The sequence below is a fragment of the Amblyomma mixtum genome, chromosome 2, assembly GCF_055824585.1.
Source record: "Amblyomma mixtum isolate Tamu chromosome 2, ASM5582458v1, whole genome shotgun sequence".
In the NCBI taxonomy this organism is placed as follows: domain Eukaryota; kingdom Metazoa; phylum Arthropoda; class Arachnida; order Ixodida; family Ixodidae; genus Amblyomma; species Amblyomma mixtum.
Genome location: NC_143013.1, coordinates 34,015,924 through 34,034,956, shown reverse-complemented (window position 1 = coordinate 34,034,956; position 19,033 = coordinate 34,015,924). Strand labels below are relative to the sequence as shown.

Sequence of the window (19,033 nt, the reverse complement as noted above, 5' to 3'; positions counted from 1 at the left end):
TTGAAAGCAATCGCTGCTCTTCATGGATCTTACGACAGTATACGCTACTGCACAACTCGTCGTTCGCGAAAATAAAAGAAAGACTATGTCACAAAAAAATGGCGCCATTTCTTCCTCTGTAAATGACCCCTGAGACAAGTGGGAGCAGATGATTTGAGGAGCAGGAAGAATTAATTTATACTTGCAGAGTAGACGTACTTCGCACTAATGGCGCTTTGCGTACCAGGTATACAAAATTCTTCGCCTTATTTTCCCAGCGATAACAGCAGCGCGGAAAAATAGCGTGAAGCAAAAGAAAGAATTCTGCAATTTTTTTGTCACTTCCTTTTCGGCCTGTTTATCTGACGGGGAAAATCTCCTTCAGTCGACTCGATTAGGACGCTGATGATGACACGACTACCCTGATCGCGCGAAAACTCTTTTTGATTTGTCAATGTGACCACACAGTTTCTAACCTCAGTGCGCAGTTTCGTGTCCAATTGAACACAAAGTCAAGCTATTTGCCCGCAGTCTTACATAATCAACAAATTTCGCTACTCGGGTCTCCAAATAGACTTGTATGCACCAGTGTGAAGCTTTTTCGACGCCTTCGCTAGCGTTCACTTTCTGACCATAATGCTTTTGTAGTTTTTTTCTCCGTTCTTCTTAATCATGAGCTTTGAGCCACGAACAGCCATGTGCTTTGAACTGGCAGCCGAACTGGTAGGCAGTTAAAATCTAGCTTAACTTATTTCTGAAACCATGCTGCGTCGAGCTGCTTGCCTTCATGTTGCTGAAGCACTGGGAAGAGGCTTGCCATGCAGTGTCACATTGGACCCACATTAGCAAAACGCCACGAAGAGTTATTGTTCGCAGGGCACATCATTTATTTGCTTGCGCAAAGGTGTACGAGCATTATGCGCGTGCAGTTTCAAAAACTTTTAAACTCGCTCCAGGTAGTTGCCACGATGATGCAAGCAAAATGGAAACAGAGCAAAGCGCAATCTAGGAAACAAAGAAACAAAAGAAAGGAGGTAGGTGGGGAAAGAAATGAAAGAAAAAAAGAATGCAGGCGAGCGAGAATGTAAGGAAGGGAGAAAGGAATAAAAAAAAGAAGGAAGGAAGGAAGCAAGAAAGATATAAAGGAAGGAAGAAGAAAGCGATAGAGAAAAAGAAATATAGGAAGAAAGAAAGATAGAAAGGAAGAAAGAAAGAAAGAGAGAAAGGAAGAAAGGAAGAAAGAAAGAAAGAGACAGAAAAAGAAATATAGGAAGAAAGATAGAAAGGAAGGAAGAAAGGAAGAAAGAAAGAAAGAAAGAAAGAAGGAAAGAGAGAAAGAAAGGAAGAAAGGAAGAAAGAAAGAAAGAAAGAAAGAAAGAAAGAAAGAAGGAAAGAGAGAAAGAAAGGAAGAAAGGAAGAAAGAAAGAAAGAAAGATAGAAAGAAAGAAAAAAGAAGGAAGGAAAGAAGGAGAGAGAGAAAACCAGCACTTAGCGTGGTGTGCAGCAATTGTGTGAGCTCCGCTGACTGTTTTCAACTTGATGTTTTCCTCAAGAAAACAGCGTAAGAAATCCCCTAAAACAGAAGGGCTGAGTGGTTTGGCCCGTCCTCCTTTTTTAGTAATAGGAAAAAAGGTCCATTAGAAGTTCCGAGAAGGTCCCAGAGATCGGAGAGCTCCCAATACGGAGCTCCCGCAGCAGAAGTACCATCTTCAGCTGTGCGGGCCCGGCTCAAAGGGCGGACGAAGAAAGGGGCCTCTGCAAACCTAACCTGTCATATGCAACACGCGCAATATATATACCTCGTCTGGTAATAGCGTCTCTGTTCTCGATTCCCACATGGGGAGAACTGATGGTAGGAGACGGGGAGAGAATAACAGTCTTTTTTTTTCTTCCATTCGCTCTTTCTTACACCATTCGTTTAAAGTTGCTTGGAAAGCGTTAGTCGCCTATTTTGGGCACGAATGGAAAGCAGTAATAGCGGCCTTCCTCAAAGGAGAAGCGAGTGCTTTAGTTGTCATCTTCTTTAATCACACCAAATATTGAACAAATGTTCTCTTTACAGCTGTTTCTTACTCCCGCTGCGAATCGGCACATTGAAGTTTCGAGAACTTGAAGCTATCCCTCACGTATATACGGAGCTGAATGAAGTCTTAGAAATAAAACAACCGGCAAAGCCCACTCAGAGTACGAACCCAGAAAAAAAAGGAGCCGCGAAATCTACTCCTCGCTCGTGCGTTTTCTTCTACCTAACTTTCCGGGCCGGAAAAATAAGTCACATACAATAAATACTTCTCGAGCGTAGGGAAGTAAATGAAAATACCTAAACATTTTTTGTTCGGATGGAGGTACCGAATGGTAGGAAAGAATAAATTAGGAAAAAAAAATAAAACGACGGTTCTCCGGGCAACAGGCATTGCTAGGCAGGAAAACGCAATCACGGACCGTATTGTTGGCAGAAAATAGGCGCTAGATTTGAAGGGTGTGGACAAGGGTGCCAAAATACAAGGCGGGAAAAATGCAGGAGGTGAGGAGATAGGAGGAGCTGAAGATAGCACAAAACTAAAAAAAAAAGTGAGCGAGAAGACGAGAATGTGAAAGTCACCCTCCTTTCTTTTAACTCACTTGGGGAAGTGTCGGAATTTAGTTTGTCTTTTTTTCCTTCACAACTTCTTTCACTTTTACTATCCTCTAGAGTCTGCACAACCTTCCCGTCGCTCACCGCTGATTCTCATTCCCTGCACCGTATTTCATCCCTACTTACTTGTGGTTTTGTGCATTTCTTCCAACAGGACTTCCCCGCTGCGAGCGCTGTAGTCTTTCTTTTCTGCCTTCTGTCTCTCCGACCCTCCCTTCCACAGCTCGAACAAATTTGATTTCGCTCATGCTGGCTGCGAAATTGTTCGCTGCGAAATGAAAAGGCTGATTTCACAACGCACGAGAGAGATGAATTGTCCCAGCGTCAGACGTTCTCCGCGTTTTGTGCGTGCGTTGCTTTTGAAACCTCCTTCGAAAGCGCTTTCAAAACTGCAGCGGCCGTACACGGGCAATGCGGCGAAGGGCGGAGGAGTTTTACTTGGCCTCGGCAACGGACCGATTCTCCGCATTATTGCGTTCGGAAGAAATTTAAAGAGACGCTCTCTCGCGGGTCTAGTTGTTGCTCCTCACGTTCCAACGTGTGCCGCGGAGCAGCGCGGAGCGCGTCGCGAGCGTTCCGCCAGGGAGCGTTAAGACGTACCCAGCGTCGGTGTGCATCGAGGTGAAGGGAGGGGTACTTAAAAAGAGAGATAAAGGGACCGAGGGAGGAAAAGCGTTCCTTAGTAGGGGAAAAAAAACTGGCATTCCTTTGCTCGGCGGTGGTACGGAGCTCATGTCGTGTACAGCCCACTTTAGCTGGCGCCTGCTCACCGGAATTCTTTTACATAAGTAATGGCATCGTAAGAACGAACGCCTGCAATACATCGGCATTAGCATATGCAGAACGCAGTCGTCCTTTTTTTTTGTCAGGCTCCTGGATTGGGATGGTACATGAGCAGATTTCATCGATCTGCTGTCTTAACGGTGACGCCCTTGCCGTTGGGCTTAATTCAAGCGGTGCAGTAAGACGGGCGAGGGTCTGGTACAGATGAAAGTAAGCGGTTAATTATTTGTTTTGAACGCAGCAGTTGCGGCAGAGTGGGACGCAACAGGCAAATGACAGGGCAGATTGAAGAGACATGGGAGAGCCTGAAGCCTTTGCCCTGCAGTGGGCGTAGTCAGGCTGATGATGATGATTATGATGGAATTTACATCTTGACAACTGGAAACAGAGAAGTAAAATAAACGGAACAACCGGGTGTTTAAAATAGTGAAAAAAAAAGAACAGCAGTGTTACGTCACGCGAAGTTAACTTCGAGAATTACAACATTCTTAACAAACATGATAATGAAGATACAAGTTCATAAGGTCAGATTGTAACAAATTACATCACAATCTGAACATTTTTTTTTTCGAAACTGTTCAGTAAACAACAGATTCAAGTTTGGTCAAATGTGCCACATTGAGGAAAGAGTTAAGATTTAAGCATCTGATTCTTACAAAGAAATGATAGGAAATAAAATTATTTCTATTTTCATCATGACAAGAGGACGAAAACGTAATATACTCGGATGTCTTGCTTTGAAGAGAGAGAGAGAGAGAAAACGTTTAATTAGTATAGTTTAATTTGCAGGAGCCGGGTGTTCGGGGCCCCTAGTCAAGGTCTCCGCTGGCGGCAGCTGACTTGAGGACTAGCTGGATGATCCAGGCTTGCTGCTTCAGGTTGTCGCTCGTCAGAAATATTTTTAATATTTTAAATAATAAGATCAAGCGAGTTCATTTTTCTTCAGAAACGGATACAAGCCATGCTTTTTGTATCAAGTCAGAAACCGTCGTTGCGATCTAGTGATTAACTATGAACCTTACTGCATTGTTTAGTTTCCGTTCAAACTTTTTGATACAAGTAAAAGGATCCCAAATATTTGGTAGGAAAACAGCGCAAAAACGACAACTACAGGGGAGGACAAAACAAAAAACAACGCTCTTGACGATCCCAAAAAAATATTACCGTGCTGAACAATCGAGAGTGCAAGAAATTTATATTGCAAAGAAGTTTTGCTACTGGAAGAGGATAGTAGAGTTCGTTTTAGACAGTGCAGTTTACCTATTATTGTTCGTAACAAATGCATTATAGCGATCGCCCTGTAGATTACATTGCATGACCCAGTATATTTGCACTAGTTACACGCTCAGGTATGTCCATTCACCGTGGCAGTGTAATAAAAAATAAGCGGTTGCTTATTGTTAATTATATAACTGAGGATGTTTTTTGTAATTAGGAGACGTCTGCAATGTGTCACACTATTTCAATAACCTCACGAGTTTCCTGTTTAGCTTTACGTAGCTACACCTTGTTTAGACACAATTACCCACCTAGCCCGATTCTGCGCTTGAGTTCGTCGCAGATATCATCTATGAGCAGTGGATGTGTAATTGCTCAGTGGATGTGTAACTGCACACGGTTATGTAACTGCGCAGTGGATATGTTACTGCACAGTGGATGTGCAACTCAACGTAAAGCTGGAAGGGAGGTCTCACTATAGGAATTTGTATGGTCTGTGCGTATATTGAAACCATAGATTAGAGACGACGCGTACGCAAAAATAGTGAATATATCATTTTCTAGAGTTAAGGATTTAATACACGGATGAAAATGCGTACAAAACATATGGCATGTGCGAAAATGACTACTAGTCAAGGATTTGATGTCAGAAAGACCAATGATGAGAGCTTCTCCGAAGCAGTACGTATATTTTTAAACGCTTCTAAATACCTATGTTAAGCTGAAAGTAAGCACAGGATGAGAAAACAGTCCAGTTACATAAGATATATGCAGTTTTTGTCCCATGGCTGCTCGTGACGCACTTCTAGCCTTATCAGCTGCTCAAACAATGCCTTTGGTTTTTTTCTAGTGACACTAGTGACTAGTGACACCCTCTGCAGAAATATGTGATTTAACACCTCTCTGTCTTAAAATGAAATAAGCATTCATAGTTAGCGCTGATTGGTAGAGTGAGCCTTTTTTAAACTTTCGAAGCCAACTTAAACCATGCAGGGAGGTTCATTCATTTGTGCATCTTTAGACGGGCATCCCTGACCATTTCGGAGTCTATGTTTCCTCTCTGGGATCGCATCGCGAAATGACCGGGCTTTGCCATATCCATAAAAGGTACCAGTCGACACTCGGTGACTCTGTCATCGAAACCACCGAATGCCTTGTAAGCAGCCTTAGTCACAAAAATGCAGTTTGTCTTATATCTTCACATTATATGGGCTTTTCTTTTAAGGCGGAAGTCTTTAATGCCTCATCGTTGTAAGTAGGAGTTGTCCACAGAAATGTCACGCTTCTGAATGGGTCGAAATGGTCATGGCGTCACAGTGCGCGAATTTCTAACGGGGCCAATTGTACTTCGGCTAGAAACCATGCAACCAATTAAAGGGTTGGTATAGTGATGCTCCAAGTAAGTGGGACTCAGTATAGTTAATTAGTTAATTAACCACCTAACCTAATTAACGTTTCTAGTCAGACCAGACAAACAAATCCGAGTAGGAAATCGGTCGAGTTGGGTAATCGAACCTGGGCCTCCGGAGTGCGAGACGAGCTCGCTAACCAATCCGCCATGCCAGCTCGATGGTTTGGAATGAACAAAGGCGCGTGTAGTGAATACGGTGTCTTCGTTCCCTCCCATCTTGCTCCCATTCTTTACGGCGAGATTCAGGTGGCCACCGAGATATGCGAGACCGATACATTTCCATTTTACCGACGAGCAAGGCGTAGGTGGTGGTGGTGAAAACATTTATTAAGAAAGGACAGGAGGTATGCTTGGATCAGCCCGTAAGGGGCCGATCCTTACAAACACTAGGTGGAGGTCCCTAGTATGGGACCCCAGTGGCGGTGGCCGCCGCCCGGGCGCGCCCGACTAAGGCTTGTTGGGCCTGTAAGTCGTGGCAGCCGAGCAGGGTCTCCTCCCAGTCCTCCCGGGTTGGGTTGGGGATGGGGGGAATAGTCGGGTTGGAGGGGCAGGCCCACACCATGTGATAGGTGTCAGAAGACACCGCACTACAGTGCGGGCAGCTGCCGTTACAGGAGGGGTCAAAATGCTTTAGTGCTGCCGGGCACAGTAATGTATTGGTGAGAAGGCGGAGAAGGAGCCGCTCATCCGCCTTCTTGAGGCGTAGAGCCGAACGGGCGATGGCGTTCTGTGGACTGCCTGGTAGCGTTGCAAGGCGCCGTCGCGTTCCACTCTTAGAGGCGAAGCTTAACATTTTAACCACACATCAGTGACACAAGCAGCAACACCGCGCTTAAGGCTTTCGCCTCAGCGCACTTTAGGTCAACAAAGTGCCCCCCCCCCCCCCCCCCCCTTAATTTTTCAGAAATCGTAAGACTAGTTAATTTCCTGCAGACGCTGTGCATAAGGGTAATCCAATGCGCTTCCAAGCATCTATTTCCAATTTATGTAGTCGCCCCCCCCCCCCCCCCCCCCCCTGTTTTATCATCCATGCATGATGCGTTTGCAAATTTAAATATAAAAGAAAAATTATACGCCATCGCTCGCATTCCATGAAATCAGTGTTTCAGTGGAGTTTAACACTCGGCGCTACGCGCCACATTCATCTCGCGTTTACATTTTTCGTACACGTTCAGGGTGCATGTAGGAATATTTAAACTATATGCAAATACCTGGTTGCAAAAACGTCTCACAGTCCTACTTCTGACAAGTTCTTCCACAGAGATCGTTTTGCGCTGGGCTGGCTAGAATGCAAAATGAATAGTCAAAAGACAGAAAGAAGAGACGAATGAAATGGTGCTTTGCAGTTGGTTCCCTTGGGTGATTGCAAAAAAACGAGAAAGGGATTTCGTAAAGAGTTACAAGAGCCTCACTGCTTGGCATTCAGCTATCTTAAGAACTGGAAAACTTCCAAGATGCCTCCAATGTAGGAATAAGCGGTGCGTTGACTCAGCTCCCACTCACTGCCTCCAGCGCTGCATTTTAACAAGCGCACGTAAGGCGTAGCGGGAAATCCCGCGGGTCTGTCGACGCCGCTGCGCGAGCTGCACACTCGCCTTTTTCTCCGTGGTGCTGGAGCGGTAGGCGCGCCCTCCGTAGGCGGAGCAGGCGGCCGCCGGCGCTGGCCCCGGGCAGGTCATCCGCGGCGCGCATGGGGCGACTCACGCAGAACAGCCTGCCTGGGACGCCCGGAGGCGGCGGAATGCGAGGCCTCGCCACCACGGGCCTGCGCAGTAGGAAGGCAGGGAGGGAATGCCGAGAGAGACGTGAGGATGTTATCACCACCAACATCATCGTCATTCTATCTATCATTAGCATCTATCATTACTCCACCTTGGGGTTTTCCTCTAAAATATTTGACCAACACAGTTCCCACTTCCAGTTATTGATCAATTCGCTCTCGCCCTACCATAAGCTTGCCGTCCCGGTTAGCTCAATAGGTAGAGCGACTGCTCCGGTGAAGCGGTGGTCCCGGGTTCGAACCCCGTACCTGGACGAATTTTTTTTAACTACGAAGTTACTGAGAAAGCTGTATAGCTTTCCTTTGTAGCAGTATGGCTGCGCTCGGGTGGATGTCAATGAGTAATTACTCCCTTATTATCATTAGCATATCATAATCATGACCATCACTCGGACCACCACCTCCACTATCATAATCATAGCCGAGTGCGATACAGTGCAGGAAAAGCCCATCTCTCAGAGGTCTCCTGTTTTATTTCGCTCTCCCACCGACCGTGGCCATGCTTCTTCTGGAAGTGTAATGAGCTCGTCACATCATGTGATCGGCGGTAGTCCTCGTCGATTTCAGTTTATCCACAGAATCCAAAGGCAGTCTTCGCCCCGCCGCGGTAGCTCAGTGGTTATGGTGCTCGGTTGCTGACCCGAAATACGCGGGTTCGATCCCGGCCGCGGCGGCTGAATTTCGATGAAGGTGAAATTCCAGAGACCCGTGTGCTGTGCGATGTCAGTGCACGTTAAAGGGAAACTGCATAGGTTTCAAAAATCAACGAGGTTAAGAGGGTCGAACGTGTGAAACTTGCAGGCAAAGCATGCGAAGTCTGTTTGGGCTAGCACTTGAAATAGTGAAGTAATCGCCGATTAAAATCCGGACGTCCTTCAAGCTTCTCCGCAGCGCACAACGCCAAGTGGGGGGCGCATGATGACGTCATCGAAGGTATCGGTACATTTCCAAGGCAAAAACGCTTACTTTGAAGGAAAGAAAACAGCGCCACTGAAGGCAAACCCTGCCGAGAGTTGTTCGACAGCGCCTAACGAGTCAACGCAGGGTGTGGCTGACTACAGCGGAAATTTTAATTCATACATTCCGTGACGTCACGCTGAATTTTCCTGTATTCCTCTGGTATATTGAGGAGAAGCGCGAAATACTATCGTTGAGTGCGTCACTATTTTAAATGCTAGTGCAAAAACACTTGGCATGCTTTACCTACAGCCTATATAGATTTCAATCCTTGAATATCGCGAAATTCTCAAAAAAGTGCTGCAGCTGCTCTTTAAAGAACCCCAGGTGGTCGAAATTTCCGGAGCCCTTCACTACGGCGTCCCTGATAGCGTGAGTTGCTTTAGGACGTTAAACCCCAATAGACCAAACCAAAGACAATCTTCAGGGGCGTACACATAATTTTGGGTGAATAGGAGTGATTCGTGAAATAAGGTTAAAAAGTAGAGCTTCGTTTAGTTTTAGAGGCATGGGTTTCTAACTTGGTCTTAAATGTGTTAATGTCGATTCTAAGAAGTGACTAGTAAACTTCTGAAACAAAATACAGAGCGCAACATTGGTCATCAGGCACAAAAGATTACATAATTAGTCTAACAAAAAGGTAAAGCACTAGCGTCGGTTTCTGAAGGATCCTTCAACTCCTAAAATCAACCTCACCATTAAATGCACCTGTCAGGCAGAGTCGGTTATCACGGGAACCTTTCGTTCGCGGAAATTATAGAACTCCCAAAAACAAAGGAAACTTTTGTACCATGCAACTCTCAATGCCAACAGTTAAAAGATATTTCTCTATTTTATCTTCTGTCTCTATTCCTCTCTATTCTATTTTCTCTAGTCCAAAATAGAGACCAACGTACTATCAGCAGCGAATGAAACTTGAAGAATACAACGGTAACTAGAACACGAGAAGAAAAAAATGTTAGCTGTTAGAGAAGAAATACAGGCCAGGCTCATTAACACTCCCATGCATCCCCCTTCGGGACATCGAAGTGAAAATCAAGTGCTCTAGTACGCAGTCTCCTTAAACTATTCCCATTTTACTTTCCGGATCCAGTTGTCTCCTTTTCGTTTCATTTGGCGCTTACAGTACATGTCTTGAGGGCAGAAAAATCTTGCGCTGATAAGGTAAAACTTAAGCTCTGTAGAGCACGTGCTGGTTAGCGGAGCCTGACGCTTGGGAAAGATGTGACGTGAAAGCTCAAAATCAGTGAAAAACGTTACCGCATAAAATACGGGTAGAGACAAAATCAAGACTGAAGCAAGAAAACAGTATATGTAAAGTATTAAATGATGGCAAGGAAAGTTGTAAGACTGTAACGCAGAAGATATAAGAAACGTAAAAACATCAAAGAAAAAAAAAGTCCCGGTGTAACGCAAAAAGGCGGGAACTGTAAAGAATCTTATGCGGTACGGTAGTAATCCAGCAGACAGGGAGAAAAAGTAAATTTGACAAGCAGAAAGACAGCGGTGACAAAACACAGAGCAAACCGACGAGATGAATGAAGACTACACGGAGCTGTGCCGATAAAAATAACAAATGCCAGCACCTCATTATTTTCCGCGCAGGGGAAACACAGCCTACATTGGAGGAGCACCAGTCAGTGTCTGGCCTCATGTTATTTTTGTCTGCCACGCTACTTTTTCTACTACAGTATGGCAAGGAGGGATGGGCCGAAGTCCGCTGCATGCGCGAGAACGGATAACACACGCGTATTATTCAGTGCGCTGGAAAGAACCGTGCTGCTTGCTTGCTCTTGGCAACCGCCGCGTGCTCTCAGACGCGTATGGCGACTGCCTGCTGCCGCTGCCGTCTCCCTTACCTCCCCCTCTCCTTCTGTTCCCTTTTCCCTCACCAAATGTGTCCTGCTAGAGTTCGCCCAACAGAACGCTTCATTGGAAGTATACAACAGAAGGAACATCACCCTAGACCTGTAAGGCCTAAAGGCATAGGGCATGCTGGGTGCTGGAAAGAAGAAGTTGTTCAAAATAAAATAAGTGGAACCAGCTTGCTTTCACTAGATTAGCCGAGCAGATGCCGATACCTGATTGAGCCTGGCCATATCCTGTGCTGAATAGTTTCCTTTGTTTTTCCAGACAGTTGCGTTCGTACCGGAGTTCCTGTCCCGAACCGCCCACAGTATATGAGGTGTGGTTCATACGTAGGAAGAGCAACCCCGGGGGAGGAAACTAACTTTCTCACAGAGGAGTGAAAGAGAGTACAGGAGAGGAGGTGCAAATGGCACGGAACAGCAGGCCGTAAGGAGACGCTGGTGCGTTGTTTTTAGTACGATAGCACCTTCCTAGTTCATTCTCCGCATTTAGGTGTATTTGTTCGATGTCTGCTTTACCTGACACGATGGGCAGGTAGCAGTCTGCCTCTATATATATATATATATATATATATATATATATATATATATATATATATATATATATATATATATATTTACACGCGCACACACACATATGCATACACCTGACAGGTTGTGCTCACGTCATAATTTACCATGACCAAGGTAGCAGGTGCGTCACCTGCTATATAAAGCAGGCGGCTCTCCTTTTAAAAAAGAAGACACACTACGACAAACAGATTAGCGTAGCAATGCTTAATGATGCGAAAATTGCGAAACACATCCTGCTAGCGCATACATTCGCATTTGTTCTATCTGCTCCAATCGGCTGCCGTTTTTTTCATGCTCTCTTCACGTTATTTCGAGCAGCGCCAGGCTGAAGCGTCGCGAGCAGCTCGTCCTGGTTTTATGAAGATACGATTAATCCAGAGGCGGGAATTTTTCAAGCGCCGTGATGGAAGAGTTGCACATGCTACGCGCAGTTGGAGCGTCCAACAAGATCGAACTACGCAGGGAAGAGAGAAACCCGAACGGACTGGCAAGCAGCTACCCCTATTGGTTGTGATTCGGAGTCACTTCTCGAGTCCCAAGTAGTGGGCGAAATCTGCATTTTATTTTGTATGACTCCTTGGGCCCCACTGTGGTGACGCGAGTTCGATCCCGGCCGAGGGGGTCAAATTTCGCTGGAGGCTAAAGTCTAGAGGCCCGTGTGCTGTGCGATGTCAGTGCACGTTAAAGAGCCCCAGGTGGTCAAAATTTCTTGAGCCATTAACTATACAGCGTCCCTCATGGCCTGATTCGCTTTGGGACTTTAAGTCAAAGTCAAAGTCAAATTTATTTTCAACATCAAACGTCTGCTAGACAGGTGTGATGATGAGGGGGGGCAAGCAAAAAGCCTGAAAAAGGCTTGACAGGGCCTGCACCCCCCCCCCCTCCCTCCCCCTATAAACCAAACCAAACCAAACCAAACCAAACCAAACCAAACCAAACCGAACCAAATAAAAGCTCCGTATGAAAAGCAGAAGAGCTGTTCCGATTCGCAATCAACTTACTCTTACTTCAGTATAATAAGCACTTTGCTATCTTTAAATTGAAAGTTCCAGGCTAAAAGCGCGTCGAACTTAGCCAACGAAAAGATTTCTTCTCTCTTTCAGCTGTTGTTGTTGTTCGAGGTACGGTGCACGATAAGGCGCTACGCCTGGGGCGAAATAGGAACTGCTGAGGGACGTACGAAATAAATAAATCAGCACAGGCGAAAAGCCAATGCACCGCCCATCCACTGCGAAACCATAACAGCATTACGTGCAGAGGCGCCGTTGGGCATGCTATGTACAGAGCCCGACACAAGCTTCCAAATCGCCCCGGTGTGGATACAAAAAAGGGACAAGATCCCAGTGCTGTTTTTCTCTGCGAACCACCCTTCTTCTTTGCTTCCTTCGCTTAAGCCCACACGAGCGTGAGCGCCACCCTGCAGCGTCCTTGGTCCCTTCACATGGTTCTCCCGCGCAAACGCTCTCCGGGGAGGGCAGTAGTCTGCCCTTGGGGTTAATCCCTCCACGAGGAAGCCTGTGTAGCCTGCAGGGCGGGAACTCTAGGCATTAGCAGGAAACGGGATCGATTTCACCGCCTTGCCCGAGCGCTCGGATCCGGCGTGGGGTCTCACGCACAACCCTGATTTGGCGAGAATATCTCTATAGCAAGAACCGCAGTAAACAGCATAAACAGCCAAGAAAGCTCTGCGAGGGGAGAAACTCAACGCCCGTAGGGATTTAGCGGTGTGGGATAAAAGAAAACGAGGCTGCAGGACACCACTTAACTTAGGAGAAACTTTGTTCAGCGACAAAATTCTGAGGTCCACAACAATACAAATAAAAAGCTATAAAATAAGCTACATGTATAATATACGCAGAAGAAGGTATAGTTTTCCCCATATCAGCATCTGCTACAGAGAGACGACGCCTAATTTCGTTTGACTGATGATCTTTTCGTTGTTTTACATGCCGCAATGGCTTTGTTGTGGCTTCGGCGTTCCGTTGCAGAACGAAAGGTCGCGGGTTCGATCCCGGCCTCGCCAGCCGTATTCAATAGAGTATAAAAGCTAAAGCGCCCGTGTGCTATGCGGGTTTAGCGCATGTCAAAGAACGGCAGATGGTTTAAATTAGCGAAAATCCAGCCACTACGGCGTCTCTAAAAGCTCATGTGTCGCTTCGGGCTGTTAAATCGCGGAATTTGCAATTTTCTCCTGTTTTCTTGGAACGGCACGAAATTAAATAGCGTTCTCTGAAAGTTATGACTTCTTATGCATGATTTCAATGGACTTTGGAATGAAGCTTTTTCTGTAATTAAACGGTCAGATCGGCTAGTTAACCTCCATTTTCTCGGCTGTAAATTTTAATTAGCTGCTCTAGTCTTGATATTAGCTCCCTTGAAAGTTTTTTCCTCACCACCATTTATATTTCTATTTCTAATTTTTTTACCGCTATCTCCTTGTCTATGTTTGCTAATCGTTGGATGTCTTATTGGTTGTGCTAGTATTTAGAACGGCTGTTTGCGCCTTTCAAATAGTAAAAAGGTAGCTATTCACAGTCAAAGCCCTTTCGCTTGCTTTGAATGTCTTCTCCTGTTAAAGCGTAACTCGGCGGCAAAGTACTCTTCTCGGTAGTACTCTTCTCGGAGGCGGTCCTTCTAAGGGCGACGTATCAAGGTGTTTCATTTTCTAAGAGGCTAAAGCCGCTTACATGTACTATGCACTTTAATTTGCCAAAATTCTAAAAATTTTCTTGCGATGTTAGCTCAACGTAATGTATGCATTAGTCCTATCACCACGAAAGCTGTAAGGCTCTTCTCTGTAACCATGCGGCTTCTCTCATTTGGATGCTAATGAATGATTTCCCATTAATTCTTTTGATATCAGCAGGTCTTGGTGACACTATAATTTAGCGAAAAAATATGCAAGTGCGCGGTTAAATGTGCAATAAATCGCCAAGCGACAGTATAATTTTTGCATTGCTTGCATTAATGCAGTGGTAAGCCACCAAATGAGCCCCCAGTAACCCTGCCTTGCAGTGAAGCTACAACTTTAGATATGTGGCACCAAAAAAGAAAAGAAACAAAGGCAACACTACTTATTTTTTTATGTATGCCCCAATGGTTGATATAAGAACGCTCTAAATACAATGGGAAGAATGAATCTGTGCACGAAAAAGCGTTGGCGGAAACAGCATTGTTCAGGTTTGGAACGCTCGGAATTGCACGGTGCGAGTGTGTAAACGGGAGGCAGGAGCGTGGGAGAAAATGAATAGAAAAGTAATATTAATGAGACAGGCACGCAGAGGAGGTGAAACAAGACCGGGCAAGACCACCGGTAACACGACATTGATTTGACCTCGCCCTGTGTTTGCTCAGTGCCGTCTATTCCTATCGCGTCTGCGTCGGGCTCCTCACCCGTTGGGGAGCAAAAGAAAGTCGCTCGAGCAGAAGGCACGTACGGTTACTGAGCACGGAAAAAGGACGATCAGTGGCTTCTTTGCATGCGTAGCGAGACACAGCGCATTCATTTGTGCTCACGTATGCGCCTCGAGGCTTTGCTGAGCGCCAGCCTACACCCGATCATTATTTGCACGGACTACGCCCGGAATGAACAAACGGTCTGGGGCGAGCGATGCTACAGCAGCCTTCAAAGCGAAGTAGAGGTAGTCTTGCGTCTATGCACTTTTCAGAAGCATTAAGAAAGAACGGGAATGCATCTGAAAATGCCGCGAGGCAGCGGATCGTACTGTAGTAAAGTAGCAAGTTCGGCTAGTTGGTGAATGGTTGTGACTGGAAGTATGTTACTGCGGTAAAAAGACAGACACCAGGACATGCGTAGATTGTGAATTTTTGTACCTTGACAACACGTCTTCATACAATGGTGGCGTCACCACTAAGATTGCTGTTCCTGTGCCTGCTGTGATTTTGTTTTTTGTTTTTAATTGGTGACTCTGTGTATATGCCTTGTGGGTGTCCCAGTAAAGTTTGTTGAGAGTGTGCCTATGTCCTGCTCTTTCCGTAATGTCTGTCTCTTTAGCGCAGTAACGTTCTTCCAGCCATAGCCGGAAGGCACACTGCTTTCAGGCATGTTGTTTCTAAGGTCGGGTACACTTGCTGATCGTATTTAGTCTGCGAGCCCTCTCTGCTTCGTTTGTTTTCTTTTCTTTTTCTTTGTTGGTCACGGGGAACCGACTGCATCCGAAGAATGAAAACATCACCTGCAATCGTGCCAGCTTCATGGCAGTGTGCAGCGACCGCTCCTTGTAAGGCTCCTTTACAAGGCGGTTCCTTTGTGGCATACTATGCGAACAAGCACGTAATACAAATAAACGTCCACCACGACTCAAAAGAAGAAATGTTCAGGACTCCGATTCTGCTTGGTTTGAAGCTAGAACATCTGGTATTTGAGCACGTGAAGAAAGTAAACAATTCCGGGCAAACTTCGACATAAGGATCCTTTTCATGGTGCGGCTAGCGCCACTGAATGTAGAGAAAAGAAAAACAAGGAACCACAATGGTGTCGTGCTTGCTCGCCAGCGCCTTCGGTCTGCTGTTTTCTTTCCTCTGAAATGCGCCCGCGCTCAGGGAACTTGTCCATACGAAAGGGCGCGAGGCTTACTGAAGAAAAAAAATGACACGCACACTAAACTTTGCGTGCGTCAACATCGAGCTCAGCGAAGGCATATTTTCTCTATGATGGCGCGCCACCGAAGGACAGCTGAAGATACTGTCGAATAAAAAAAAGCATGCACAGACAATGCTCACAAGAGAAAAGCAGCCTTTTCGATTCTTCAGCGGTGTTATCTCAATTTCGACATACGTAGCAACGTTCCAGGCTTCCTTTGTGTTCGCAAAGCCGGTGGGCTTGATTTAGGTTCGCGAATAGTGAGCATTAGCAAGGAAAAAAAACATTGAGTGCTGTAAAGTTAGCGTTTTGATCTCAACTTTGAGTGCTCAGAGTTGATAAAATGGCTTGAATTTCATAGCCGCTAAGAATTCTTCAAATTTCTTTTTAGTGCGAAAGCACTACTTCGCGTGGTCAAACCAAACCAAGAAGTTCTTCGCGTTCCTATCCTTAAGAGTAGTGAAATAAAATAAATAGAGATCAGCTTCGCTGGCCACGATGCTATCACCGCTTTTTTTGTTGCGAAAGCAACACTATGCGTGTCGCCGAGCCATTTCGCGGAGCTGAGGCAAGGCCATACTGCGCATGCTCAAGGACGGCGCACAGCTGACGCACCGCCGCCGTCGCTGCGCGGGTAACTCGGAGGTGCCGCCGCCGCGCTCGCCAGTTGCGCATGCGCAGTAGCGGCGTATAGCTAGTGCGCCGGGGCCGCCGCCGCTGCCGCGCGCTCTCCATCGCCTCTCTCTCTCTCCTCGTTGCTTTCGCAATCCTCCAGGTTTAACCAGAGCTAAACCACTGCCAGTTTTCTTTACTGCACGATGCTATCGCCGCAGTCGATCACGCCTTGTGTTAAACTGCAACACATTTTCGTTCTGTGCGCTGCAAATTGTCGCCTTCATCAACTTCAACCTCCGGCGCGAACAGATCAGATCAGCTTAACTTCAGTCAGAGCTTTACCTGGGTCTAATATTGTCACGCTGTAGTGACGGCAGGCCAGCGGTGAGGAATACAGCAACAAGGCTTGCAAACGAAGCTCTTTATTTGGGCTGACTTGCGCCCGCAAAATAAATGAATCACTCGGCGTAAGCAACAAACGTGCTCGTCGGTCGTCGAACTACGAATGTCCGCCGCTCGCGGCATCACTCAATTTAAAGGCGGCAAGGAAACTTCCAGATAACAGGACAAGATCATCTACAGTAATCTAGAAAAACCTAGATGCAGCCCTTCATGGCTGCGATCAATCGAGATTAGTCTGGTCGCTTCTCGCGCTACGAACAAAAGTGATAACAACCCTTTCCTGCAGCCTTGAGCGTGAACGAACAAACACTACAATGATACGTGGCATTACCCCCCTTCCAAAGAAGCATCGTCTCGATGCTTTGTAATGAAATTAAACACAGAGAATGCTTCGAGAACTTAGAGTCCTTTAGCGTTCCTAATAAGGTGTAAGGGCAGCGGTAAAAGCTTTAAGTCTGGCCGTGTCGTCGTCGTCGTCGGTGTTGTCGTAGTTTTGTCGTCGTAGTAGTCGTCATCGTAGTTTTCGTCGTCGTAGTTGTCGTCGTCGTAGGGTCGTCGTCGTAGGGTCGTCGTCGTAGGGTCGTCGTCGTAGGGTCGTCGTAGTTCTCGTCGTAGTTGAGGCATAGTCTTGTGTTTTCGTCGATGGAGGACCTTAGTTCTTGCGCTCAGGCGGCTCGGCGATGAGCATTCTTCCCGACGCAAAAAACTCTTCTGTTTCGGCTCGTCGCTGGCCGGGTCGGGGTCGTGGGGCGCCTTAAGAGAACCCTTGGATGCCCATTCTCCTGTATGGGCAGTACCGGAGAATGTGACCGGCTTCGCCGCAGTGGAAGCATAGCGGGCGGCGCTGGTCGGGTGATCTCCACTCGTCGCATTTCTTCGGCCGTGTGCGACGCTCGTAGGACGGGCGAGTTGCGGCGAGAAGGCGGCGCTCCAGCGCAGCTGGCTAAGGGCGATAGGGGCTTGGGTCCCGTCGTCGAGGTGCAGGACGGCGCACTGCTGCGGCGTAAGTCATGGCTGGAGGCTCCAGAGGCTGCGTGGTAGACTGGAGTCAGTTCCTTCGGTGAATAACTCAAAGGGCTGGCATCACGACTTGCAGGGGTTGTCCGGTACCTGGAAGGCTACCCAGCACCTCCACCAGATGTCACGCTGTAGTGACGGCAGGCCAGCGGTGAGGAATACAGCAACAAGGCTTGCAAACGAAGCTCTTTATTTGGGCTGACTTGCGCCCGCAAAATAAATGAATCACTCGGCGTAAGCAACAAACGTGCTCGTCGGTCGTCGAACTACGAATGTCCGCCGCTCGCGGCATCACTCAATTTAAAGGCGGCAAGGAAACTTCCAGATAACAGGACAAGATCATCTACAGTAATCTAGAAAAACCTAGATGCAGCCCTTCATGGCTGCGATCAATCGAGATTAGTCTGGTCGCTTCTCGCGCTACGAACAAAAGTGATAACAACCCTTTCCTGCAGCCTTGAGCGTGAACGAACAAACACTACAATGATACGTGGCAATATTGTCGCCAGACGTGCCGAAGACCCATCAGAGCAAAAGCCCTGAGCCATTCAGGTTAACCTCATGCTTTTTTACGTCTACTCGGTTTAACTACATTAAAATCTGTGGGGACGCCTTCGTCCCCTGCGTTCGCTTTCCCGCAGCGCACTTGTTCCTTGTGGTTAGCTCCCCCGCAAAGCAATCCTCTCGGTTCGGTTACTTTTATCTAACAGGGGAGGGCGCTCGAGTCGCAGCGACACCAGCGCCACGGATGGCGTTTTGCTGCGCGCGCGCGGGGGATAGCTGGCTTCCTTCTCCCTGGGACAGGGAAGCGTGTTGGACGTTCACGCGCAAAGCTCCGCTCTTCGCCGCGGGCGTCCTCGTGTGGAAACATGTTTCCCCTCAGCTCGTCCCGTCCGGCCTCGGAGATATTCCCTCTGCCCTACCGTGGGCGAACATTCGCTCGTAACCTTGCTGGTGAGTCGGACATCCTCGATTCCTCAGTGTATTTTGTTGCTAGCTGGCGTTATTGTTGTTATAGCAATAAATGTCTTGTTTGTGTCAGCCAGTGTGTCGTTCCTTTGTTCCCGCAGAGCAAGGCCCGCCGTGGTCGGCGTGAGCTCGGTAGCGTACGCGACCACGCGGTGGGGTACGCGCGGCTTTGAACTGTGTCAGCCGCGGTTAAGCGGGAAGAACGTGTATCTCCCCCATTTTT

The 19,033-nt window shown here is 47.0% G+C and overlaps 1 protein-coding gene and 1 long non-coding RNA gene across 2 annotated transcripts in view; one reads left to right on the top strand and one right to left on the bottom strand.

Annotated features, from left to right (window-relative positions):
* Positions 1 to 19,033, bottom strand: part of LOC149358918 (suppressor of lurcher protein 1-like) — a 351,348-nt gene that overhangs the window by 241,234 nt on the left and 91,081 nt on the right. The window lies entirely within an intron of this gene.
* LOC149358919 (uncharacterized) lies at positions 17,416 to 18,238 on the top strand. Its single transcript, XR_016288254.1, has 2 exons — positions 17,416 to 17,827; positions 17,921 to 18,238. It is a non-coding gene; the product is annotated as an uncharacterized LOC149358919 (long non-coding RNA).